The following is a 12681-nucleotide window of genomic DNA, read 5'->3' as shown; positions in this document are numbered from 1 at the left end:
TACAATGGCCTGGTAACTCTATGCAATCGAGGGCAATACACCAGTTCGGGCCATAATAAGGATTGTAGGCTGAGGTACTTGGCCCATCACAAGGTTCTTGGGAATCCAATTTTGACTATAATTCTGGCAAAAGTTTTGTCCTTGGAAAAGAGCTTGGGGTTGATGATTCACAAAGACAGACTGTTGTGTTATGTTCCGATATGGTTATTGTTGCAACCTAAATTTCGAGTGCATCACCTAGATTTAGGATAATGGACTAAGGTTCAAATGAGTCTTTAAATTTAGTTTAGGCTCTCTCAAGCTCGTATCAATTCGCGACTTAAGGTTCAAATGATTATTCGCAAGGAGTCGCCACTAATCGGTTTACGGTAGGTCGATTAGATACCTAAGTAAAATAATTAGAGGATTACTTTACTCCTACGAACCAGAGATTAAGGTTACGGAGACTTGGTTACATTAGATTTATCTAATGTCCTTTTAGTACCATTTCTTTTTAATTTTCAAAAATATTTTTGCAAGCGTTTCGGGTTTATTTTAACCTAAATTACTATCATGCAATGGGGTGATCACACGAATGCTCAATCATTATTAAACATTCAATAAAATAAATTGCACTAAACGAATGCCACACACTAAAAGCAGGTATTTTTTAAAAAATTTCTTTTAACTAGAGCTTTATCATAAATGATACATTTAAACTATTTGACCTAATTTTGGGTACCAAAAAAAGAAAAAAACTATATGACCTAATTTTACTAACAAGCTATTCCTAACATGCAAATTAAATGACATGCACCTACTACTTTTATGTTTTTTTTTTATTGAAATTCGGAATTAATAAAAATCCTAATTGAACTATCTAAAATGAATAATTTTCTAATGTATTTTTGGGGTTAATTTGCTTAAACCCTATCCTTATTAGAAAACTATTTCTTTTAGAAAAATGAGATTATTTAAATGTGCAAAGATTATCTAAGCCTATCTAAAAAATTAATCCTAATCTATTCCAAAAAATTATCTCAAAGTGCAATCCTAATTTACTAAACCAACAAGATTTGATTTTTGACATTTTTTTATTTTCTTTTTATTGTTTTTCATGAAAACCAATTATCAGATAAACAATATATCTAAGCAATCAAGATATTCATCAAATAATGGATTAGAACAATCGAAACCTTCACGGATTAAATTAACGATTATTTTAACCCAAACATCACAAAATAAGAGAAAGTTTAAAATAATTAAAAATTTGATCCGAAACTTTCCAGGTCAAATTAATAATAATAATGATTTAACAACCGAAACACTATCAAAATCACAAAAAAATAATATAATTAAAAAACGATCCGATATCCTACGATTTAAATTAATAATTGTAATAATTTTAGACAAAACCCTACGAATAATGCCAAAATATTCATAAAATGAGAATCACATTCCAATGTAAAATTTGTACAATAATAACCAAACTTTAAAGAAAAATAACATAAAAAAAAAACATAAAATGAATAAAAAATAGAAATAAAAGCAAACCACCTAAGGGGGATTGGAAAAAGGACAGCAACGGCGAAGGGCAAGCATGCAGCAACGAGCTGCTCAAGGCAGCAACTATCGGAGCTCAAGTGAGGGGACTGATGGAGGTATGGCGTCTGACGCGGGCTGAGGGACGTACTTTGGCTAGCGCGGCAAGCTGCCATAGTTGGTTCACGACTCGCAAGTCGTCGGGTGGAGAGGGCTTTGGCATGGTGGCGAGCCACAGTGGTGCAATGACGGCGTCGAGGCTTTTGGCGTAGCGGTAGAGACGGCGGATGAGGAGTGGAAATGTAGGCGAAGGGTGGCGCTCTGCAATGGTGTTGCTGCTAGCATAGAGACGGGGGCGTCGGGTGCCGCAACGAGGCAACAGCAGGCTGGCTCAGTGACCCTTCTAGGATATGCAGATCGTATGTTTCGGAGGCAGAGTGATTGGCTCGAGCTCGGGCAGGGGCGTGGAGCAGTGGCAAAGCTCGTGGCAGAGGAGGACTCTAGCGGCTGTAGGTCGCACAGGCACAAGTTCGATGGCTTCTAGTGTGGCATCCCAAAATTTCATGATAACCTTTAGATGCTATAGAGAAGACTTTGTTCTTGACTATGCACTTTATAGATTTGATTTTATGGATTAATGTCACAAAGTCTGTTGGCCATTTTATTATGCAATTAGGTATTTATTTAAATGAGGATTAAGATGTATTATTAAAAATAAACTTGGGCCATTTAAGTTTGGACTTTAGGCCCAAGTGAGATGGGCCTAAAGTGGGCCAAGAGGCCCGGCCCATAGAGCCATGAGGTGGTCGACGCATGGAGGGGGGGAGGAGGAGCCGCATGGCCTCCTCCAAGTGTCCCCCATGCAAAATGAGGAGCATGCAAAGCAAACACTTGTCCTTTCTCTTTTGCCATCTGCCCATTTTAAACTTATTGATTAATCAAAAAACAAAGAAAAGGGGGGAGGGGGTTTCGTACGAAGGTAGGAGAGACTTAGAGAGAGTTTGAGAGGAAATCAAACCAGAGAAAGCGAGGAAGAGAGGAAGAGAGGAAGAGGAGGTGCCGTCGAGCCCACCTAGTCCCGTCGTCGTTCTTGCTGTGTTTTCTTTGGATTTGAGGCAAGTGAAATCCTAAAACCTACTCTTTGCATTGCTCTGTGTATGTGTAGTAGATGGGAAGTCTTGGTTGTGGTAGATGGGATGAAATTTCGGAGCTTTGAAGAGAGATTCGCTGGTCATGATGCATGCTGTTTTCGGAAAGACCAATCCGACCGTCTGAGAGTTTGTGTGTTGCATGTGACTTTTTATTTGAAATTTCACTTCGACCTCTGCATGAAAGTTGTAGAGAACATCTTGAAGTATAACATACTGAAATTTGAGATAAAACGAACAAGTATTTCTTGGTGAAACGATTTTCCTTTGGAGAGACTAGATCTGGAATTCGTCGTGACGACCTTCAGTGGTTTCGTGGTCAGTAAAGCAACTTTCTTGTTGAGATCTCACTTGGATCCGGGAAAAACGCTGCTTCAACCTAGTATGATTTCGGGATTTTTATAAAATCATACAGTTAAAATTTGATAGTGTGTGCTTAATGAAAGTTGTAGGTAATATTCTAATGAACAACATACTGAAATTTCAGAGTAAATGGATCAGTAATGACCAACCAAACGATTTTCCTTTAACACAGGTAGATCTGGAAAACGATACCGAGAATAGGAAAAGTAAATCGATTTTATCTTTTAATCCAGAACGAATTAAACTACGATTTCTTCATGAAACTTGTACTTGTAGGACTTAAATACAGCATGTCCAAATTTCAAAATTTTCTGAGTTTATTTAAGGGTTTAATCGAAATTGTTTTCAAAACTGTGCATGGATGATGTTAAAATCCTTTTTCGGTGATATATGGACCTATACGTATTCTGCGAAGTCTTGTTTGATATGGTGTTCTTCACGAAATGTGTTTTCTTAGATCTTATCTACATTGTGGGAAATTTTCAGAATTTATTTCCATCGTTTGCTAATTTTCTAGAATTTTTCATGAATAGCACGCATTCTGTTTAAGCTGGAAATTGTTTTATTTACTGTTTATTGGATTTATTATGTAAATCATGATATCCTGGATTATTACTCATGCAATGATATGATGACATTCATACATTTTGTATGACATCAAAGGATTGATGGATTTTCATGCACTCAATGAAGTTTTCAAAACCATTGCATCAAATGATACTTTTCCCAAGGCATATTATATGATTTAAAAAAAAAAAAGGGCTGTTGTCTAATCATTGCCATTGTTGCATCAAATGTGAAATTGGAAATGAGATATATGGGAATATGCATTGTGGTGATGAGAAGGCTGTCGGAGGTGTGAGCCGACAATGCCTCGGGAGTGTCGGGATGCCCAGAATGTGTGGGTGCCGGATGCCCGGTGGTGTAGTGGCGTAATCCGAAGGGGATACGGTACGTAATTCTAGAGAGGGGGGTTTCCTGGTGGTATGTTGGTACGTTATCCCGGAAGCCTCGGAGGTTTGTGCCCGGGGGAATGCCTCGTGATGCTAATTGGGATGCAAGATGCTCGGAATGTGGGGGAGCCGGATGCCCGGTTGTATTTTGAATACATGCCCGAAGGTTCCTCGCGATGTCAGGATTGGGTGCGAGCAATAAATTGTGGGATGCAAACATTGGACCATGGAAAGAAAAACTGATGAGATCCTTGTGAAAGATGAGAATTGAAAATGAATCATGTGCATGGGTGTATGCATATGGCATGATGCATGATCTGCTTATGAAAGTAAATTAATGCTATTTGATATTAAAAATGTGATCATGAAGGCATGAATGGATCTCATGGTGATGTATGCTTGATAGCATAGATGATATAAATCATGATGGTATATGCACGATGGCATGGTGAGATATGCATGACTGCATGGTGATAAATACTTGATTGGATAATGATGAGTGCATGGTGGTATGTGCACATATGGCATGGTGATATATGCATGAATGCTTGATGATGAGTGCATGATGGTATATGCACATATGGTATAGTGATATATCTATCATTGCAAGGTGAGGTATGCTTGATATGCATGAATGATATGTGCTTTGTTATGATGCCTTGATTGTTCTGTTTAATGTAATGAGTAGTTTGGTGGATCTTTACTGCTGAGTGGTTGTACTTACCCCTTTTGGGAATAATATTTCAAACTAGATAAGATACCTCCATTGCCACTGCCACTGCCACCAGGAGGACGATAGCAAAGGAAGGAACTTTTGGGCACCAACACTGATCGATGGACTAGTATACGATTGTTGGAGGAGATGTCGGTCATCTTTTGAAGTATAGCCAAGTTTAGAAAACTATGGCATTTTGAAGTACCGATGAATGATGTCCATCTGGTTTAAGTAAATAAAAGTGTACGGCTTTTACCTATAAATGTTTAGTGTGTATGCATTATTTTCTGAACATAAGGAAGGGAGTTGATGGATGTGCTTCCGCCATATGAACTGTGCAAAGGACCGATAATAAAATATGTAAACCCCCATGGTTGTATGGACCCGCTGCAATTGAAATGGTATCAGAATGCCAGGTTATTAGGTCAAGCAAATGGTAATCGAACTGTGGCGACCCTAACGGTTCGGGGGCCGTCGAGGGGTGCCACATCTAGCGTGGGGTTACAACAACGATGGTGGTCAGAGACTGCAAGTGGGGCTTGGCCACTGCAGGTCGCAGGTGAAGGCCTATCAACTGGCAAAATAGAGGTGTGGTGCGAGCTACAGTGGTGCGGCTGTCGGACGCCGGGCACAATGATGCTTGCGGTCGCGAAGGCAGCGGTGTCGCAGGGGGACAAGCACCGGTAGCATGGGGTGGATGGCAACGGTGGAGGTGAACTCATGAAGAAGATAGTAAAATGTTGGCTAGGTCTTACACTCGACGTAGGTGTAGGGTAAGACCATTCATCGATCGATACATTGCTCTAAGTAAGTGACGGCGTCAGAGGTTTAAAATTTGTGCGTGTCGCTCCTAGGGCCCTCCACTCTGACGCTCTCTCTACTCTTCTCTCCTTTGCGACCTGTTGACTTGTCTTCTCTCTCCTCTCTCTCTCTCTCCCTCTTCCCCCGTTCTCCCCATTCTCCATTCCGTTTTGCGGAGAACAAAAGTCGCAGGTGCTTCTCTCCGTATGCTCTTCCACTTCCTCTGCTCTCTCTCCTCCGTCGGTTGCTTGTGACACCGACATCTCTGCTTTGTCTCCTCCGCTGGTTGCCTGCGATGCCGACGCCGACGCCCTTTCCACCTTCAACGACGCCTCTGCTCTCCTTCGCTAGTTGCCCACGACGCAGACACTAACGCGCTTTCCACTCTCTTTTCCGCTGGTTGCCCACGACACCGACATCGACACCCTTTCCACCTCTGCCGACACCTCTCCTCTCTCTCGTCTACTGGTTGCCAGCGACACCAACGCCGATGCCAATGCTCTCTCTCCTCCACCGGTTGCCTGTGACGCCGACTCTTCTGCCTCCGCCGTCCCCCCAACTCCGACGCCGTCCCTAGTGCCCCTTCACCTCCCTGTCGCGACCTCTACTCTGCTCACTCCCTCTTTCCTCTGCAAAGCGCCCTTGCTAGCAACCCCAACACCAACGAACCGCTGCTCGTGTTTTGGCCACCCTCTCTGCGAACGAAGGTTGCTCCGCTCACTCTCCCCCTCTCTCTTTCCTCCGTGAAGCGCCCCCTGATCCTGAACGCCGATGCCACCAACTTTGTCGCCTCCCGCCATCGCCTTCCCAAGCCCCACCGATAGGCACCCCATTGGCGACTCCCGTATGTCCGAAGGTTCTTTCTTTACTAGAACATGCCTATGCAAAATGTGGATTACTAATAAATTTTTGCCCACTACATTGCAGGTGGATGGTAGCGACCTTGGTTGACTACAACATCGATGTTGTTCCGCTTGAGGTATGAACAAATTATTTATCTTAGCTATTATAGATCACACCATCTTAACTATAACACCATATAAGAAATCTGCGAGTGTTTTATTACATAATGACATATACTTAAGCCCAGTAATGTTCAGGTAATGCAGTTTCATGTCGCATTCACAAGCTTCTAGGTGTAAGAAAAACCAAAACATGGTACCTGATGTGTTTGCTAGTAGTACTTTCCAATTTTCACTAACAAGTTTTCATGGGAGGAAACGGAGCCTGATTTTATACATGTTGGAAAATTGACTCAAAATTGGATGAAACTGAAAGGTGACACTCCAATAATGTTGTATAAGGAACTGGTGATTGCACAATTTCAATCTACTTAGATGGAGTTCTATGAAGAATTTGCAGTGCATGCTCACAATTAATATGTCTTCAGGCTTGGGTTTGGTAAAAGCAATCGAACTTTTTTAGCACTTTACTTTGGACAGTGCTTCTTATCTACCTAGGCAAGTATGACTTAAAGTCTCTCAACAGGATTTCGGCTTCTTATTTTGTAGTTGCAACTAGCACAAAAGCCACTTTAAGTTGTTTTAACAGGAAAAATGCTGTCGATTGATTTCTCAGCTTACATTTATGTGCGCATTATGATGCGATTGTTATCTCAGTGTCACAACGTGCTTGTACATTCTTTTGCAATTTCTCAAGCTCTCACCTCAGGAGTCTTCACAAGATATGTTCGCTGCAGCATTCTAGCAAGTATGTTTGCACTCCATGTTATTATATCATTGTTGTTTCTACGGGATTCGGATATAGTACTTTACGGAGACATTATGAGCTCATGGTTTCACTGGACTACGGTAAAAGAACAATTTTCTGTTCTGGTGCTATAAATCTTAAGAGTCTTTCAGACATTGTTTAAGGTTGATCTACATATTTAGTTTTAATAACGGGTTACTCATGTGGCCAACCACTCCAAAATTATGCTTTGAATTTTGAGCTGCAGTCTCTTTCTTGAGGAGAACAACGAATGGAAAGTTTTGATGTGCTAATTCTGTCATTTCCAACTATGATTTTGGGTGTGCTGGTAATACATTTTTATTTGAGCAATTTCTTTCTTCAGGGATGGCGTAGAACAGAAGAAGCAGCATTTTCCTGTTATAATTGCTAGAATCACTTTCAGTGTTTGGGTTGTTTCATGCTGGCGACTCTTCTCTACACTATCTTCACTGATGGTAGCCCTTTCCGGAAAGAACTTAGCCATGGTGTACTATGAGGAATACACATAGGATTATTATAAGTGCCCATGCATATTTTTCTATTCATGTATCTCACAAACTGGTCAGGGACACGGCAGTTTTTGGTTTAAATGCCTTTTATTGCATTAGTTTTCTTACTTATTCAGCTATTAGGAGCCGCCATTTTTTCCCCTTGTATATACGGTGCGTAAATCATCTCAAACTGTACTAGAGTAAAGTGACGTGTTTTGGATTCTGGTTTGAAGAATATCACTGTTCATGGGACTAATTGTTGGGTTTTGGATTAGATATGTGAGTTATGAGTAGGAAGAGTTTACTAATTTTAAAATTACCTTTCACCCTAGCAATATGTTGCCTGTGTTTTCTTTTTGTTTTGTGGTGTGTTGTGCCCTGCGTATGCCATATATTATAATTGTCATAGGAGTATTTTCGCTCGCTAGAACCAAACTCTCCCTTGGGATATTATATTGACATTTTAAGTATGGAGGTTTATATGCTTTTCTCTCTATGCTTTTATTCTTCAATCATGAGATTATGCAATTTAAGCATGTCCCCATGCCAAGACTTTTTTTTTCCATATAAATATGAGGGGGGGGGCCTACTTCTTTCATTTGCATCTAAGTCAGTTTTTTAACATGTAAGCATATTACTCTCTATCCTATGAATGTACTGAATGGTGCTATGAATTTGAAGGTGGATAACAGCGATGCTAATTGACTTCTACATCAACGTTGTTACTCTTTCTGTTTGGTTTGTATTTTATTAGAAGGGAACTCTTGAAGAATTATTTCTATTTTGAAGACATTACCTCAGTTAATTGGCACATCTAAAGTTATCGAATGGCTGAATCAGAGGTAATTCTTTTGTCATACAATGTCAAATATATTTTATTTTCTTTTGATGTTATTTTTTTTATTGATTATTTATTGTTCATTTTGTTGCAGCATGAAACTTCCCATCTTGCACATATAATGCATGATATGGAAAATGATTTTGAGTTTGCCATCGGGATGGTTTTTCTAATGAAGTTGAAGCATATCATACGTATGTGGCTTATGCAATTGGCAAATGATTTGGAGTGAAGAAGGGTCATACAGTTTTTGTGCAATTGTGAGGGCCATTCTATTACCTCATCTAATTAAGAAAAGAAACTTGACAGGCCTGAAGTTAGATGTGGGTGTCTTGCTCATATCAAATTTAAGATTGATAATGGTGTCTATGAGGTTATAGAGTATGTTTTTTAGCACAATTATGCATTGGCTTCAGAGATTATACGGCCTTAGACATCAATGGAGTTAAGCTTTTGGTCGTGATATTTTTTCATGTGGTATTAGGTCAAGTCAAAGAAGTGAGAGCACTAATAATGTCTTCCAGCATATTTCGAACAAGATGTCATCCCTTATACAATTTGTGTACTATTATGAAGAGCAACCGAAGCACATGAGAGAAATTGAAATTCAAGATGATTATAGTTGTCGTGGGAAGCCCAAATTGTAGGTTTCGTCTAATGAGATTTTGAAACATGCTACTTTAGTATATTACCCGTACTATTTTTTAGAAGTTTAATGAAGAATTTCGAAATGTCTCTCTGAAGATGTTTCAGGTACTACATTTCATGGATCGGTTTATCCATATCCCATAAGGTGTCGACATGAATACCTTGTCAGATTTAACCTAGTAAAGTTATCAATTTCTTGTGAATGCAAATTATTTGAATGAAAATGGTGGTTGTGTCGCCATGCATTGTACGTGTTGAACCAAAATAAATCGATAGTTAAGAGCATTCCATCTTGATGCGTGATGGGTTGAGTGATTCAAGAACAGAGATTTTTCAGAGGGGATTTTTGTGGTTAAGTGTATGGAGTAGTGTATACGGGGAAGAAATGGAAAGGAATAAGAATAGATAAAAACAATCTCCTTCCAAGGTATAAAGGCAGCGCCACCAACCAAGGATGAGGATCGAGATCTACGAAGTTCACCACCAAGGCCTAAAGCTTCCACCAGCCAGGGATAAAGGACTTCGGGATAGGAGAAGCTCACCACCGAGGCTTAAAGATTCCACCAGCCAAGGATAAAGGGCTTCTTGGTTCACCACCGAGGAGTGATCTACGCTCCAAGGATAAAGAAACCTAAAGGAGTTATCCACTCTCAAAAGGAATTCACTCAAGCAGAGGAAATCTCACAATTCTCATTCATAAAATTCGTATGCCTTACATTGGATAGTTTTCCCCTCTTTATAGGAGGATTTTAGAGTTAATACATATTAAAAACCGACCTTAATAGCCTAGAAACTGACACCTTAATACATATTAAAAACAGACCTTAATAGCCTAGAAACTGACACCTTAATACATATTAAAAACAGACCTTAATAGCCTAGAAACTGAAACTGTCGACTCTTGGACTGCATGACAGTAAAGACACATAATAACTTAATAAAAGCCTTTATTAACACGGGAATTAAATTCCTTTAATCTTCGGCCTTCTGCATTCTTGAATCTTCAAATTCGAGCTCCTCCCTTGACCAGAAAATAATCATTTTGAAACTTCATCAGCTGGTCATTCACGACATTTCGAATGGTCTCCCATTGATAGTTATTCATTGAAAATGATCCATCGAAGCACATAATGCCCAATTTCCCTCTTGGCTTGGATAAACATCGATGGTTCCGAGTTGGTGGATAGAGCTACGTTGGATGCTCCCGCATCATCCTCCCCAGGTTGTTTGAGATTTGTCCTCAAATCTAGAAGGTTGTCATCCTCCAAGTAAGGCGAAAGATCTCCCACGTTGAATGTTGCTGAAACTCCAAACTCTCCCGGAAGGTCAATCTTGTAAGCATTGTCACCAATTCGCTCCAAAACTTTAAAGGGACCATCAGCTCTGGGCATGAGCTTGTTCTTTCGACGAAATGGAAACCTCTCCTTCCTCAAGTGAAGCCATACAAGGTCGCCCGGTTGAAATTGAGCCTTCTTGCGATGTTGATTAGCTTTCTTCTTGTAAGATTCGTTGGCCTTTTCAATGTTGGATCGAATCTGCTCATGAAGCTTCTTCATTGACTCAGCTCTTTTCTTGCCATCAAAGCTCACTTGAGAGTTAGACGGAATTGGAATTAAATCAATGGGTGTGAGAGGATTAATTCCATACACAACTTCAAATGGCGATCGACCAGTAGTATAACTTGGTGATCGATTGTAAGCAAATTCAGCATGCGCAAGCTTTAAATCCCAATCTTTCAATGATTTACTCACCATACCACGAAGAAGAGTGGTTAGAGTACGATTTGTTACCTCCGTTTGGCCATCAGTTTGGGGATGACAAGCCGTGCTAAATAAGAGTCTTGTACCAAGCATTCTCCATAGAGTCCTCCAAAAGTGGCTTAAGAACTTGGAATCACGATCCGACACAATGGTCTTTGGTACTCCATGAATGCGGATAATCTCTTTGAAATATAATTCAGCAATATGAGATGCATCATTGGTCTTGTGACATGGCACGAAATGAGCCATTTTAGAGAACCGATCAACGACCACCATGATAGCATCTTTTCCTCTTTGAGTTCTTGGTAGAGCCACGATGAAATCCATGCTAACATCTTCCCAAGGCTGCAATGGTACCGGAAGTGGAGTATACAAACCTTGATGGAAATGACTTTTTGATCTATGACAAGTTGCACACCTTGAGATGATAGCATGCACATTCTGTAGAGGTACTCAAATTGGATCAGTGATCGATTTCTAGGTTTCGTCGTAAACCTAATTGGTTACTTCCAATTACGTAAATCAATAGTTCAAACCGCACTCAAAGGTAGGGCATTTCCCATTTTTATAGGAACTTCTGTACCAGAAACAATGGTATCTCCAATTATAGCCCCTCTGGGATGTAAAATATATCTCTTCTCACCATCCCCATAGTGTATGAGACAAATGGATGCATTTCGATTAGGGTCGTATTCTATGCTTACGATTCTACCATATATGTCTTTTTCATTCCGTCGAAAATCGATTTTACGGTATAGACGCTTATGACCTCCCCTCTATGCCCTGCGGTAATGATTCCTCTGGCATTACGACCTTTACTACAACGATGCTGTCCATAGATCAAATTATTTCGTGTATTGGATTTCACTTGACTGTCTACGGCTCCATTGCGTGTGCTCGGGGTAGAAGTTTTGTATCAATGTATCGCCATGCTATTAATATTAAGTATTTTGATTTAAGTTCTTTTCTTTCTAAGAGGTGGAATAGAATAACCCGGTTGAAGCGTAATGATCATACGTCTGTAATGCATTGTATGTCCCAGAATAGGTCCCATTCTTCTACCCTTTCCCGGGAGTCGATGACTATTCATAGCTTTTACCTTGACACCAAAGAAGAGTTCGACCCAATGCTTTATTTCTGTCCTAGTTGATCCTGATTCGACATTAAAAGTATATTGATTTTTCCCCAATAACCGAATACTTTTGTCTGTAAATACTGCATATTTGATTCCATCCATAAATCGATTTTCTTCCCTATGAGTTCGAGTCTCAATAAGAATTGGAGTTCTTACTGTTTGTTCATATGTTATGATATGAATATACCACATCAATTCGTTATGTATGGATGATCAGATTCCATTGATACAGAGCCAATTCCAATAGACTTATTGTAGGGTCCCATTGGCGTGCATCCAGTAGGAATTGAACCTACGAATCGCCAATTATGAGTTGGGCGCTTTAACCATTCAGCCATGGATGCTTAGCGGGGATCCTCGTACATGGTGAATAACCAAATTCCAATTGAAATGAAATCTTTAGGAGAAATCAATGCAATTTAGGAGAAATCAATGAAAGGACATCAATTCAAATCCTGGATTTTTGAATTGAGAGAGATATTGAGAGAGATCAAGAATTCTCACCATTTCTTAGATTCATGGACCCAATTCAATTCCGTGGGATCTTTCATTCACATTTTTTCCACCAAGAACGTTT

General features: G+C 39.9%; 1 non-coding gene across 1 annotated transcript; it reads right to left on the bottom strand.

The window, feature by feature from the left end:
* Positions 1–12375: 12375 nt before the first annotated feature.
* On the bottom strand, positions 12376–12448 carry TRNAM-CAU. Its single transcript has one exon. It is a non-coding gene; the product is annotated as a tRNA-Met (tRNA).
* Positions 12449–12681: the final 233 nt, after the last annotated feature.

This window comes from Eucalyptus grandis, chromosome 5 (genome assembly GCF_016545825.1).
Source record: "Eucalyptus grandis isolate ANBG69807.140 chromosome 5, ASM1654582v1, whole genome shotgun sequence".
Taxonomy (NCBI): Eukaryota; Viridiplantae; Streptophyta; class Magnoliopsida; order Myrtales; family Myrtaceae; genus Eucalyptus; species Eucalyptus grandis.
This window is presented reverse-complemented; position numbering and strand designations above follow the sequence as displayed.